The sequence below is a fragment of the Martes martes genome, assembly GCF_963455335.1.
Source record: "Martes martes genome assembly, chromosome: 8".
Taxonomy (NCBI): Eukaryota; Metazoa; Chordata; class Mammalia; order Carnivora; family Mustelidae; genus Martes; species Martes martes.
Window position 1 is genome coordinate 90441343 of NC_137895.1, and position 9662 is coordinate 90451004.

General features: G+C 36.1%; 1 pseudogene across 1 annotated transcript; it reads left to right on the forward strand.

Annotated features, from left to right (window-relative positions):
• The first annotated feature begins 6776 nt into the window (after positions 1 to 6776).
• Positions 6777 to 7713, forward strand: LOC308347488 (olfactory receptor 6C2-like; annotated as a pseudogene). The gene has a single exon. The product of its transcript is annotated as an olfactory receptor 6C2-like (transcript).
• The last annotated feature ends 1949 nt before the right edge of the window (positions 7714 to 9662 follow it).

Below are 9662 nucleotides of genomic sequence, written 5' to 3' on the forward strand. Positions count from 1 at the left end.
ATTCATAGCCATCCAAGCCTCCCTCAAAAAAATTGAAAAATCCAGAATACACCAGCTGTCTCTACACCTTAAAGAACTGGAGAATCAACAACAAATCAAACCAACTCCACACGTAAGAAGGGAAATAATCAAGATTAGAGCAGAGATCAACGAGGTAGAAACCAGAGACACAGTAGAACGTATCAACGAAACTAGAAGCTGGTTTTTTGAAAGAATCAATAAGATCGATAAACCATTGGCCACACTAATCCAAAAGAAAAGAGAGAAAGCCCAAATTAATAAAATTATGAATGAAAAGGGAGAGATCACAACTAACACCAAGGAAGTAGAAACAATCATCAGAAGCTATTATCAACAGTTATATGCCAATAAGCTAAGCAACCTAGATGAAATGGATGCATTCCTGGAAAACTATAAACTCCCAAAATTGAACCAGGAAGAAATTGACAACCTGAATAGACCGATATCTAGTAACGAGATTGAAGCAGTGATCAAAAACCTCCCAAAAAACAAGAGCCCAGGACCTGACGGATTCCCTGGGGAATTCTATCAAACTTTCAAAGAAGAAATAATACCTATTCTCCTGAAGCTGTTTCAAAAAATTGAAGCAGAAGGAAAACTTCCAGACTCTTTTTATGAAGCCAGCATTACCCTGATCCCCAAACCAGGCAAAGACCCTACCAAAAAGGAGAATTTCAGACAGATATCACTGATGAATATGGATGCTAAGATTCTCAACAAGATCCTAGCAAACAGGATCCAACAGCACATTAAAAAGATTATCCACCATGACCAGGTAGGATTCATCCCTGGGTTACAAGGATGGTTCAACATTCGCAAATCAATCAATGTGATAGAACAAATCAATAACAGAAGAGAGAAGAACCACATGATCCTCTCCATTGATGCAGAAAAAGCTTTTGACAAAATCCAGCATCCGTTCCTGATTAAAACGCTTCAAAGTATAGGGATAGAGGGAACATTCCTGAACTTCATCAAATCTATCTATGAAAAACCCACAGCAAATATCATCCTCAATGGGAAAAAGCTTGCAGCCTTCCCATTGAGATCAGGAACACGACAAGGATGCCCACTCTCACCACTCTTGTTCAACATAGTATTAGAAGTCCTAGCAACAGCAATCAGACAACAAAGAGAAATAAAAGGTATCCAGATTGGCAAGGAAGAAGTCAAACTCTCTCTCTCTTCGCAGATGACATGATTCTTTATATGGAAAACCCGAAAGACTCCACCCCCAAACTACTAGAACTCATACAGCAATTCAGTAATGTAGCAGGATACAAAGTCAATGTCCAGAAATCAGTGGCTTTCTTATACACTAACAATGAAAATACAGAAAGGCAAATTAGAGAATCGATTCCATTTACTATAGCACCAAAAACCATAAGATACCTCGGAATAAACCTAACCAAAGAGGTTAAAGATCTGTACTCGAGGAACTACAGAACACTCCTAAAAGAAATTGAAGAAGACACAAAAAGATGGAAGACCATTCCATGCTCTTGGATGGGAAGAATAAACATCGTTAAAATGTCTATACTGCCCAGAGCAATCTATACTTTTAATGCCATTCCAATCAAAATTCCACCAGTATTTTTCAAAGAGCTGGAGCAAATAATACTAAAATTTGTATGGAATCAGAAGAGACCCCGAATTGCTAAGGAAATGTTGAAAAACAAAAATAAAACTGGTGGCATCACGTTACCTGATTTCAAGCTTTACTACAAAGCTGTGATCACCAAGACAGCATGGTACTGGCATAAAAACAGACACATGGACCAGTGGAACAGAGTAGAGAGCCCAGATATGGACCCTCAACTCTATGGTCAAATAATCTTTGACAAAACAGGAAAAAATATCCAGTGGAAAAAAGACAGTCTCTTCAATAAATGGTGCTGGGAAAACTGGACAGCTATATGTAGAAGAATGAAACTTGACCATTCTCTTACACCGTACACAAAGATAAACTCGAAATGGATAAAAGACCTCAACGTGAGACAGGAATCCATCAGAATCCTCGAGGAGAACATAGGGAGTAACCTCTTTGATATCAGCCACAGCAACTTCTTTCAAGATATGTCTCCAAAGGCGAAGGAAACAAAGGCAAAGATGAACTTCTGGGACTTCATCAAGATAAAAAGCTTCTGCACAGCAAAAGAAACAGTCATCAAAACAAAGAGGCAACCCACGGAATGGGAGAAGATATTTGCAAATGACAGTACAGATAAAAGGTTGATATCCAGGATCTATAAAGAACTCCTCAAACTCAACACACACAAAACAGATAATCATATTAAAAAATGGGCAGAAGATATGAACAGACACTTCTCCAAGGAAGACATACAAATGGCTACCAGACACATGAAAAAATGTTCATCATCACTAGCCATCAGGGAGATTCAAATCAAAACCACATTGAGATACCACCTTACACCAGTTAGAATGGCCAAAATTAGCAAGACAGGAAACAACGTGTGTTGGAGAGGATGTGGAGAAAGGGGAACCCTCTTACACTGTTGGTGGGAATGCAAACTGGTGCAGCCACTTTGGAGAACAGTGTGGAGATTCCTCAGGAAATTAAAAATAGATCTTCCCTATGACCCTGCAATTGCACTGCTGGGTATTTACCCCAAAGATACAGATGTAGTGAAAAGAAGGGCCATCTGTACCCCAATGTTTATAGCAGCAATGGCCACGGTCGCCAAACTGTGGAAAGAACCAAGATGCCCTTCAATGGATGAATGGATAAGGAAGATGTGGTCCATATACACTATGGAGTATTATGCCTCCATCAGAAAGGACGAATACCCAACTTTTGTAGCAACATGGACAGGACTGGAAGAGATTATGCTGAGTGAAATAAGTCAAACAGAGAAAGTCAAGTATCATATGGTTTCACTTATTGGTGGAGCATAACAAATAATATAGAGGACAAGGGTAGATGGAGAGGAGAAGGGAGTTGAGGGAAATTGGAAGGGGAGGTGAACCATGAGAGACTATGGAGTCTGAAAAACAACCTGAGGGTTTTGAAGGGGCGGGGTGGGAGGGTGGAGGAACCAGGTGGTGGGTATTAGGGAGGGCACAGATTGCATGGAGCACTGGGTGTGGTGAAAAAACAATGAATACTGTTACGCTGAAAATAAATAAAAAATTTAAAAAAAAATATTTTCACAATTTTTTAATCATCATAAGATTTTTTATAATGATAAAAAATATAAAAAGAAGCTAAAATGATTTAAGATAATTGGAAACAGTATAATTATCCATACAGTGATATTTTACAATGGTGAAACTTTGGAAGCAATATACATTTATGACAATGATAAATTTTGGTTTAAATTCTGATGTCATATTAATATAGTGTACTAAAATTAAATAGATTTAAAATGATGCATCTCAATAATAATTAAGATATAACAAGGTTCACACACTTCTAAGGGTAAAATAGCTGAGATGGTCTGTATATCTCAATACAGAGGTATTTTTAATTTAATATTTGTGCATTAGTACTTACTATATGTGACAAACATGCATATGTTTACAGGAAGGAAAGAATGGAAGGTATTCTCCAAAATATTACCTCTAATATTTTACCATGATTTTTCTGATGTTATATATCTAATCAAATGTTTTAACATATAATTTGTTCATTCCATAACTATTTGAAAAAGCAGAGAGGGAGATCTATCATCTTTTAACTACCTTACATCATAAGAATTAAAAAAAAAAAAAAACTGGACTAGTTTAAGAGTCAATGTTCTCCTACCAGTCTCTTAAATGACTCTGTTGCTTTTCCTGTCTCTAAAGGACATGTTCCCACTGCTACTGTGTTAAGTTTATTTTTATTTTTTGTTTTTTATTTTTTTACCCTAAGGTCAAATGATACAAGATGATTACACAGATGACTCATTAGTGATTTTTGAACCTGGGTCACCAAGGACTCTTCTGTTCATTAATTTTAATGCAGACATGGCAAATAAATATCAAGCTTGGGAAACTGGAAAACTCTCTTCTCTCAGCAAAGCAGTTCATAACATCCACTCTTCCAGAATGCCCTTGAACCTGTTTTTCTTCTCAATGTTTGAGAGTTTAAAAACAAGCAAACAAAACAAAAACAAAAAAAACCTATTTCCTAGGCTTGTGATGGCACTACAGCTATTATGCAGGAATTGATACAATCACCGGAAGATAAAAACTGAAAGGAAATTATGTATATTCCTGAGAGCTGTTACTGCAGGAGTGGCAAGACTCAGCCAGTAGAGACCAGTTTTCTTGCTAGTTTTCAACATTATATGCATCTTCAAGTTGTAGCTTTAAGAATAATTGTAGTTAACTTAATAGAGAGAAGCTATGATTAACTGCCAGAGTGTAAGTATTATGAATCCTGTCATTTCAGTCACATTTGTTTTGAGACTTGAGTCTTATTCACCTATAGTAAGTGAATCTTTACTGATTGTATAAAATTTAGCAATGGAAGGGCACCATGGTGGCTCAGTCAGTTGAGCAACCAACTCTTGGGTTTGGCTCAGGTCATCATCTCAGGATCCTGGGATGGAGCCCTGCATCAGGCTGGGCTCTGTGCTGAATGCAGGACCTGCTTAGGATTCTCTCTCTCTCTTCCTTTCCCTCTGCCCCTCACACACCTCACACACACACACTCTCTCTCTGTCTCTCTAAAATAAATTAAGTGTTTTTTAAAAACTTAGCAATGTAAGTTCTAATCTGGGTATTAAACATCATCTTTAGAGCACTTATTCTTGGATAGTGTATAGTTACTGATAAGATTAGTTTAAGCAACAATAAATAAGAGGTCACCTAAGAGTTGCATAATTTGAATGCCATGACAAAATGATACGTCTCACAAATGCAAATTCTGAGAACTAAAAAACTATTAACCAGTGGCTGGCTGAGGATGTGCATGCCCAGCAAAACTGGAGACTGGGAACCGAGATTGGGTGGGGAAACACAGCACCGTGGAGGGAAGATTACTCCAGATAAATAATCCATGTAAAATGCTTGTTTCAGTATCTAACATATAGTAAAACTTCAATAAATACACAAGTTAGATTATTAAAAAAAAAACCACACAGGGGGAGAAATAGGATGAGAGTATAGAAAATTAAGAGTTTCATTTTGGACTTTTTATGTCTGGAGTGCATTTGTTTATGTAACTGAAGAGCAATCATTTTTAGAAATTAGGAGCTCAAGAAAATACTCAAAGGGAGCATTGTGTTAAGAAGTAAAAAGGTATTAAGAACTGGGACACGTGGGTCATGCAGTACATTAAGCATCTGCCTTTGGCTCAGGTCATGATCCCAGAGTCCTGGAATCAAGTACCACATCAGGCTCCCTGCTCAGCAGGGAGACTGCTTCTCCTGCCTGCTGCTCACCCTGCTTGTGCTCTCTCTCTCTCTCTCTGACAAAATAAATAAATAAAACCTCAAAAAAAAAGTATTAAGAATGATTCCAACATATGAGAGACCAGCAAAAAAAAAAAAAAAAGTATCTAGGGATTAGAAAGCAAAAAGATGGCAAGTAAACATGTATGTGGTATTAAGGTAAATTATGAGAGAATGCTATGAATATTGGGTGGTTGAAGGTACACATTCTACTTAGAAATTTCCTAAACTTTAAAAGCAAAAAAAAACAGAAGTGATAAATTCTGGCACATATTATTTCAGTAGGTTCTTGAGAACAAAACAGGACTATAGCATATTGATGATTAAATGTAAGGTAACTAAGAGGAAAATCATTCTGGACAAGGTAATTGAAGGAGTTAAAATAAACTTATCACACTCTTTATCAGCCATGTACTTTCTAAGTACTTTATATATTAGTCTTTAATTTTTTGATGAGGGAAAATATTATTTCCATTCTGTAGATGATAAAAACTGAGTCACAGTGAAAGCAAGCCATGCTTGAAGAATGTGTTTAATAGCTCAATCTGAAATTTTTTGTAGTTAGTGATATTAATAACAATATTTTGAAATGTGTTTCAACCTCAACTAAACAGTTGGAAAACTAAGAAAAACTATAATTATTTTTTACATCCCTATATATCTTACATCCAACACATACATATTATCATTCTATACAATATATTTGTCATCAAAATACTTCCTGTCTTCCCATACCACAGTGGGAAATTAGTGTAATTCTAAACAGAAAATATGAAAGTCTGGGAAATGGGTGAGTGAGAAAGGAATTGTTTAAGGAAACACATATTTTTAAAATTGTAATACTAGAGCTCGTCATCTTCAGTAATGGATATGCAGAGCCTATATAGTGAGTCTCAAACTATTTGTGATTTGTTCCTTATTAAAACAAAACTTCAAGGAAATGTATGAAGGTGATAATGAAAGTTTAAGATTCAGCTTTAGGATTCAGTCTGTGAACAACAACGAAATGATCTCACAAAACATTAGCAGTCAAACCTATCTGTTGGGAAAATCAAATCCCAGGTGTAAGTAAAAATATATATAAATTGCAAATAAAATGTAATGAGAAGGAAGCACCCATAATATTTTGGAGTATGATACAGATTTTTCTGATTTTTTAAAATATCTCCTGAATTTATGAAAACAACACCCAATTGTAGAACCTAGAATACCAGTGTATTGATAATATTTGTAAACAAAAATTTTGTAAATGCATGTGATTGTTTGCTTACTTTTTTCTCCCATTAATTACCACTGCATGTATATCAAATATACCTGAATTCTAAATGCAGATTGAATTGAAGTCAGAAGTCAATGATGAGAAACCACACAATAACAACTTTTTTATCCTGTTGGGACTGACTGATGATCCACAACTGAAGATTATGGTTTTCATCTTTCTATTTCTCACCTATATGTTGAGTATTACTGGGAACCTGACAATCATCTCCCTTACCTTCACAGATTCTCACCTTCAGAATGCCATGTACTTTTTCCTACAAAATTTCTCCTTCTTAGAGATCTCATTTACCTCTGCTTGTATTCCTAGATATTTGTACAACATATCAACAGATGACAAGACAATCACATATGACAATTGTGCCCTTCAGATTTTTTTTACTTATATTTTTGGTGTAACAGAGTTTTTTCTCCTGGCCACCATGTCCTATGATCGATATGTTGCCATCTGCAAACCCCTGCATTATGTGACCATCATGAACAAGAGGGTATGTAGAAGACTCATCCTTGGGTGCTGGACAGCTGGCTTCTTGATCATTCTCCCACCACTTAGCCTGGGCCTAAATCTGGAATTCTGTGACTCTAATGTTATTGACCATTTTTTCTGTGATGCATCCCCCCTCCTAAAAATATCATGCTCAGAAACATGGCTTATAGAGCAGATGGTCATAGCCTGTTCTGTGTTGACCTTCATTATGACCCTCATATGTGTACTTCTATCCTACATACACATCATCAAGGCTATTCTATGATTCTCTTCTCCCCAGCAAAGAAAAAAGGCATTTTCTACATGTTTTCCCACATGATTGTAGTCTCCATCACCTATGGAAGCTGTATTTTCATCTATGTTAAGCCTTCAGCAAAGGAATCAGTGGCCATTGATAAGGGTGTGGCAGTCCTTACTACATCCATTGCTCCTATGCTGAACCCCTTCATTTATACCTTGAGAAACAAGCAAGTAAAACAAGCTGTCAAAGACTCAATCAAAAGAATTGCATTATTCTCAACAAAGTAATAGAATTTGCTCAAGTAGGGAACCACATTTTCATAAAAATATCACTAGTTCCTAAGCATATATCTTTAGATTTTTAAGTCATTCCTTTCTAGCAAAGAGTCTATTTCAGAAAGCTTTCTTTAAAAAAAATTTATTTATTTATTTATTTTTAAGAGAGAGAAAGAGAGAGAGAGTGCACAAATCAGGGGAGGGGTAGAGGGAGAAGCAGACTCCCTGCTGAGCAGTGAGCCTGACTAGGGGCTTGATTCCAGGACTATCATGACCTGAGCCCAAGGCAGACCCCCAACCAACTGAGCCACCCAAGCAAAGCATCTTAAAAAGAAAATGTGATACATTTCTAGGAAACAAAAGAATGCTTCACATCTTAACAAGCCTTTACAAAACTGCAAACAAAACAAGACAAAATAAGCTGAACCAATGAGTTAATTGTATATTTTGGATAGAGTAACTGTGTCTATTGCATTTTCCAGTTCTAGCTTTTAAGAGCAATTTTGATGCCAGGGACCATTTCAGGCACTGGAGATAGAATAGAAAACCTACAGGTTTCTTGCCCTTAAATGCCTTACACTTTAGAAGGGATATGTGACTAGTGCATTAAATAAAATATGAACATCACTGTCAACAATTGTCAGGAAGCAATAGTCAAGCAAAAGTGTGTATTTGGGATCAAAGAATTATAATTTAGGTACCAGAGTTGGGCAGCAATGCCCTATTAGGAATCAAAAACCAGGGGTTTTAAAGACAAAAAAGGAATGCTTGTGTGAGTTGTCTACAGAAACTTTGATTGGTGTTAGCAGCAGAAAACTTATCTTGGCTAAACATAACTGGTTGCTAAGGCCATCACTAAGCAAAAGTCCATTACTGTAGCAAGTTGTAAATATTCCTGCAGAGTCCTTGAGGTATTTGGGATTAGGCCCGGTTCAGAAGTTCATGGTTCTACCTGATGAGGACAAGCATACAGCCCACCTCCTTAATGGCATCCCAGATTTAAAACCCCTTGACATCAATGACTCCATTTTATTTCACCTTTCACAATTATAAACAACAAAAATATCTTAAAGTGAAAAAAAAAGGAAGCTATGACAAATGTTTGCCTCTTAATGCTGAAGCTGAATTATAAAATGTAAGCTCTTACAATTTTGAATACTCAAAAAATCACTGACTAGCAGGTTAATTTGAAGTAAAAGTGCTAACAATTCTTCTTAAAAGACAAGTAAAATTCTAAAGACAATGGTTATATATCTGCATCTGTATTTGTTTCTATACCTTTATAACTATATGCATTGGTTGTTGAGAAACATGTAAAAAAGAGAAAACAAGTAAAAACATGAAATGTATCTAAATTAGGTGCAGAAATGACTACAACTCAAAGGAAACCTATGGAAGCAATACTTTCATCTGTATTACACAGTCAGCCATGGAAACAGTGGCTGCAATTAAGGGCATGACAGGGCTCCCTACTTCCTATGTTCAGAACTACTTCCTGGACCCCTTCATTGACACCTTGAGAAATGAGGAAGCAAAACAAAATTATAATGACATTTCAGGGACCTTGATTGTGAAATAATATTTTGATATACTTGATTACATAAAATATACCTTTTAAACTGATTTATTTTTAATTTATAATATGGCTATAGCAATGTCTGAATTAAATACATGGCTTACAACACCTTTCTATTGGAATGCTTTAGATATTTAAGCAGTGCTGGTTAGTAGTGGACTCGTTCTGTTTATTAGACCCAAAATTCTATATTTGACTTAAGAAAACCTCACCAAAGAAACACTTTCAGCAAAAAAGATATTTTCAAGAGACTTCTCAAGCAAAACCTACATGGAATGAAATCAGTATAAGTAACATTTAAAAATATTAACCCTAATATTAAAAAATGCTCACATAGGCTTAATCTATAAAATGCAGTACATCTTGGGGCGCCTGGGTGGCTCAG